Genomic DNA, 5,901 nt, shown 5'->3' with positions numbered 1-5,901 from the left:
TTGTTATCAATCATAACAGTACATTTTCAGGGGGTGGTTGTTTTAGTGGCTCACAAAAAGACAAGACATTCCCGAATCTCAAAAAAATGTATAATTGCATTAGAATGATAATTGTGAGAGCTATGTATCACAAACTTACATCTATATAGAATTATAACATTATTTCAAGAATTTCACCATCTGGTTTTTGGGTTTTTTTGCAATAGTTTACCATAAAGATATTTTCTTCTTAACTTCTCTACCCTTTTTAAAACCCAACTTTTACAAATAACTATAAATCAGGGAAATTGGCCTGAGTAACATGGAAAATTATTCTGAACAATGCATAATATCATGGAAAGCTACCAAATAGCTGTGAAAATGCCAAAAGGAAGTCATTTCATTCTAAATGTGAATTAAGAGGATGTTAGCTCACAATGTCCAATCAAGACATGTTATACTAGGACTCCCAAGAGATTACCTTTTAAATACAGCTAAGGTCACAGAAACTAATGATTTTATCATCATTGGATCACTTCCCAGTTGACAGAATACAAGCTTCTTTTACAAACTGAATTTCCCTATTTCCTACCAGGTAGGTCAAAGACCACAGGCAGCGTGGGCATGTTCCAAGTTAAGCTACAATTTCTTCTATGTGTCTCTTGCACTAGATTTATTCCCTAAGAAAGATGCTCAATTAAGAACAGCAAATCACATCCAATACAGTATTGGCAGAAAGATTTCTTAACAACTTACGGTTACCCTGTAGTCTTTTCTCCAGCATGTTATCAGGATGGGGGGGCAGCAGACAGGAAGACTCAGTCTTCATCACTGTCTTTACCTGTGTTGTGTCTTCTTTTTACTTCATTCTCCTTCATCCATTGCAACTCAGGGTGCAGTCTACAGACCAGCAGTGTGGACGCCTAGCACCTTTTAAAAACTCAGAATCTTGACCCCATTCAAATCTACATTTATTTGAAAAAACTCTCAGGTGATTCATATGGAGATCAAAGTATACAGAATATCCTCCTGAAGAGATGTTTTGTTTTCCTGACAATTACAGGAACTTGGGACATCAATCCTTTTTGATATTTTCATTCCTTCATCTTTAAATCATTCAAGAAATTCACAATTTAGAATCAGTTGTCTTCCTCCACACCAAAATAAAAAATATCAGGCATCATCTGTTTAATGTTTGAAAGTTTACAAAATGCCTTTGTAATCTTTGTACTTGATGCTCACAGCATGCTTGAGAGGTAGACGTGTGTTATAAATATAGATTAGGATATTGTGAGTGATGGGGTTCACAACATGTCCCAAATCACATACAACTAGTTTTCTGAATCCACGTTTAGTGGTTCTTCTACTACTGTGCTGTGATGATTGGACAGGCAATCTGAAAACAGAATGTCAGGAGAGGAGACTAAATGCAGGACATAGAATAGATTTGGAAAATATAAAATAAAAGTTTGTAATCACCTTACTCAAAACTCCATTTTTCTGATGACAAAGATGTACAAACCTATTAGATCTTCTTAAAGATCTTCAGCCTCTTCCTGATTCAGAACTAAATATAACCATGAGCAAGGGAAGATAGGAAAACAAACTGTCTCCATGCTAGCAAACCTCCCAAGCACATCAGCAGGAACCAGCTGAGAGGCATAGTCAAGCTGGAGCCTTACCACAGATTCTAAGTAATGTTGGGCTCCCTTTCCCACCTGGTCTACATGCTTCACATCAGTCAATCAAATATGATGTGATATGATATGATTTGGCTGCATTTTCTGGCCATATCTCCTTCTAGGCAAAAGTCATATTTGCTTTATGCAGATTTCTGCACTTACTCAATTTTCTCTCAAACTTACTGATGACTCTTCAACAACAGGAAATATTCAGTTTCACTTTTTGGAATTTTCTCATTGGGAAAAGACAGACAAGTTTTTTTGAAAAAAGTTTCTTTACCAAAGCCATTGTCAGCCATCTGCAGGTTCTGAAGTACATGTTCCATTAAATATGGAACAGTATGTATCTCACACGGAAACGTCAAATGCTTACCTGTAGGCCAGAGCCTCTGGACACTGAAGTTCTAGTCCAAAGTATATTCAAGTCTTTGGGAAAGCATAAATAAAGGACAAGAGTCAGAACAACTTTGTAAAAAAATCACATTTCACCACTAAATCTCTATGCACTGTCTTTTCCAAGATTTTCAAGATAAAAGGTGATTTGGTAATTTAGGAAGTTACTGAGTATATTTGGGAATGCAAACCTGGATATAATTTTCAAAATGCTTTCTTCAATATTTGAGCAGAAGGAGATCACATGAAAGCTGTGGTAAAGCTTCTCAACCACACCGTGAGCATCCTTTCTGAAAGTAAGGGGATGTGTTCAAAGTACGGAAGAGTGGCTCCACAGCGGCCTGCTGAGCGTGGTGGGATTTCCAGATGTAGATGTGCGCCACGCCCTTGGGGTTGGACTTGGGAGACAGCCCTCAACTAGAGATGGAGAAGACAGCCCTGCTTTAAATCCAGCAGGACTAAGAATGGACAATTCTTCCAGTTATGAAGTAAACACTTCCCTAGATAAATTTCAGAGAGACAAGAGTGTCCACAAAGTTAAAGTGAACTTTGGCTTAATTAAAAACTGGCTGCATCCAGGATTTCCTAAATAATATTAAAATTAAGCATGTTCTTTACCTTAGTCATGTTTTCACATTTTAGAAATTTGTCCTATACCTTTCTAAAATATTTTCTTTATTCCTTTTATCTGGAATGTGAACTTGGTGGTGAGCCAATTGGTTGCACAGGGATGAGAGGAGTTGGGAGAGGAAGGGAGCTGGCAGGAAGAGAGAGTGACTTCCAGGGAGGAAGGCTACCCTATGGTTTAGATCAGAACAGCAGAGCCAGCCAATCCTCTGTCGTGGTTATGTCACTGTTACTGCAGCTGCAAATCTACATTCCATGTAAGATGCCCACATAGAATTCTGCATCCTTCCTCAGATTCTAAGTCAAATAATCTGTTGTATTTTAAGTTCAAATTGTTCTTTTTTTTACAGCCTTTTGTTCTCCCTGGAGTTCTGTAGTCAATTCCTGGATGTGGACTAACAGAATACACATTGAATGAGAGATACTTCCAACACAGCCATAGAGTGACTTTATAAGTGCTATAAGTATGTTTTAAGGTAACATACTAGGTTAGATTAAGCTTCATCATGTTGCAGGCAGCTCTTTAATAAGGGAAAATTATTTTTCCCAAAGCAGATTGAGAAGAATAAACTCAGGCAAGTATTTGAAACATGACTTCCATGTTTCACATGACAGTAGAATACAGAGAATTCTGAAACACAGAATTAACTAAGACTTTTTAAAAACTCAAACATTTGCAGAAAGCTCTGGAGGAGTCAAGGGAAATGCTTTTATTTTAACAGTTCCAAGAAGATTTTTAACTTAATTAAGAACTCTGAGAATCTTTCCTTTATTCATAACTTGGAAGTAAAATTGTGTCATATTCCTCAGAATGTGATGATTCCTGAGCTCTTGAGATAGCATAGGTTAGGTGCTTATTATTACCGAGGGTATTTCATGTAGTAATCTATCCAATTATGAGGAAGCTGAGGCACAAAGCAATTAAACAATTGCCCAAAGACCTACAGCCTAAAAAGCTGAAGAGACAGGCTATCAAAGGTGACTCTATAACTTCTAGTCTAGAAGACAAAATAAACTTCTACAAGATATAAGTCAGGAACTAGTTAGATTTCATAAGCAGAGCTCCAAAGATAGGATCACAGCTAGAGAAAACAGGAATGTCAAGCTCTCTTCTCTCAAAACCCAGCCATTCCTTCCCCAGACTCTGAGGCTATACTTTGCCTCAGAGCAAATTATCTGTGTTATTCTGTCTGCAGTCTGTGAGTCACATGTTGGTGAAGAAAGGTTCTTCTTTACCTCAAGTCTTAATAACTATAACTAGAAACATTTGCATATAAAAAGACAGTGTGACATCTATTTTCTCACTTCCTGTTAAGGCAAGGAAAAAGAGATGATAGAACTGGAGAATATCCTGGTTGCCCATTGTACCAACCATATTTTGTGTCAATACATGGGCTTGGCAACTTTTATGCAACCAAGTTACAGTGGTTTCCAGGCTGAACATCCATCAGACTGCTTAAAATACTATACACTGTCACCAAACAAGGGTGCCTCTGTTCATGGCTGCTGTCTCAGCAGTTCTTTCAGAACAGCCGGGAAATGGAGGGATGTGGGAAATTGGCTGCCAACAAATTCACTGCTGTCAGCGCCCACCAGGACACTGGATGGGACCCAGCTGACTTCAAGCTATACTAGAATTGACTACATTTGTCCCAGAGAAACTGCGGCACAAAAGGAGTAGCTAGGGAGATCTGGGCTGAATGCAGAGTTACCACACTTTCTCCTAACCGTATGCTTAGATATTCATTCACAGGCACTGAAATTTGCACGGCCTTCCCAAATCCAGGGATATTTCTTTAAATGTTAACCTGTTTCATACATATATTCATACATATATTATGGTTATCTTTTATGGCCCAGGGTTGTCACCAGAAGATTTCTTTGAGCCCTAGCAAGAATAATATCATTATGTAATCTTATGACTGGAAGGGAATTATGGGTTATCTCACTTATGATAGTCTTTAGTGGTTTTCATCAACTTTTTGGAAGTTGTGCCTTTCTGAGCATACAGTCAGTGCCTCTAGTGGGAATATGTGACTATTTCTTGCCACTGAGTTTTGAGTAGAAGTAATCTATGATGCTCCCAGGTTGTGCATTAAATTGTTGCATATGAGACCCTCCACAATTCTTGTTGCTCTGGAACAGCAACGAATAACATTTGACATGTTGGCTCTACTTTATTGTACTTGGATCCTTGAGGGACTGAAATGAATAAATACCCAGCCAACTCTTAGTGAAATATGTCTTCAGTGAGAAATATCTTTCAGTATTTTAAGCCATTATGTGCTGTGGGAGGTTATTTGGTATCACAGCATAACCCATACCAACTCAATGGATACAGAAATTTTTATGTACGAATAGAGTTCTGGACCAAACAATGAAATATATAGCTTTGGCTTAGGAACAAAGTAGTGGCTAGTAAAGAAATTGCTAGTTGGGGACTGTATTTTCCAGTGGCAAGACATTCAGTAATCCTTACCTGAAGTGAGTTGGAAGCATATGGTATACTCAAGGAATTCAAAGTCTTAAGAAGAGACTTGAAATTGAGTACTAATAGGAAATGATAGTTCCTTTGGGGCAACATTTGACAAGGTACTGAGTGACTATCCAGATCTAAGATCTGCCAATCTATAATGGACATGTGTAAATCTTTGTTCTCATACAATTGAAATTTGGGGCACTTTGTTACCAGAGCAAAACCAAGCCTATTCTGACTAAAATGTAGTTCAATTAACCTCAGTGTACAGATTAAAAAGTTGAAAGAGACTTAGTACTTTTTCCACTGTGTCAACATTATTAAAGGCAGAGTTAACACATCCAATCTGTTTGTGTCACCATGGATTAGTGTGTGCCCTCTTTTAGGCACCAAGCAGGACACTTCCTGCATAGCAAGGACTTTCTCCTTTAAGTCCGGTCAAAATGCAAATATGTAGTAAATGCCATTTGACTCATAAAGTCTGTCTTGAGAATAGACAGGATTTACTCACAAAAACAAGAACAGGAAGTTATAGTCTAATATTCTAGTTTAAGGAGAAGGAAGATGAAACAGAACTCCCTATGAAATACAGGAAATACACCCTTACCATTTCTTCAGAAATGAACATCCGAAAGTGGCAGAGCAGAAATCTGAACTGTTTGCGTGACTCCCAAAATCAACACTGAAAGGTGGACTCTTGATACGCAGGGAAGAAGGAAACAGCAAAAAATAGAATGTAAACCT

The 5,901-nt window shown here is 37.9% G+C and overlaps 1 long non-coding RNA gene across 1 annotated transcript; it reads right to left on the bottom strand.

Moving 5' to 3' along the window:
* Window positions 1-466: 466 nt before the first annotated feature.
* On the bottom strand, window positions 467-2,351 carry LOC109697128 (uncharacterized). The gene is made up of 3 exons (XR_002213372.2): window positions 2,246-2,351; window positions 2,035-2,087; window positions 467-1,375 (listed from the first exon to the last, which is right to left on the bottom strand). It is a non-coding gene; the product is annotated as an uncharacterized lncRNA (long non-coding RNA).
* Window positions 2,352-5,901: the final 3,550 nt, after the last annotated feature.

The sequence above is a fragment of the Castor canadensis genome, chromosome 3 (genome assembly GCF_047511655.1).
Source record: "Castor canadensis chromosome 3, mCasCan1.hap1v2, whole genome shotgun sequence".
NCBI classification, from domain to species: Eukaryota; Metazoa; Chordata; class Mammalia; order Rodentia; family Castoridae; genus Castor; species Castor canadensis.
The sequence above is the reverse complement of the archived record's forward strand: the minus strand, read 5'-3'. Positions and strand labels throughout refer to the sequence as shown.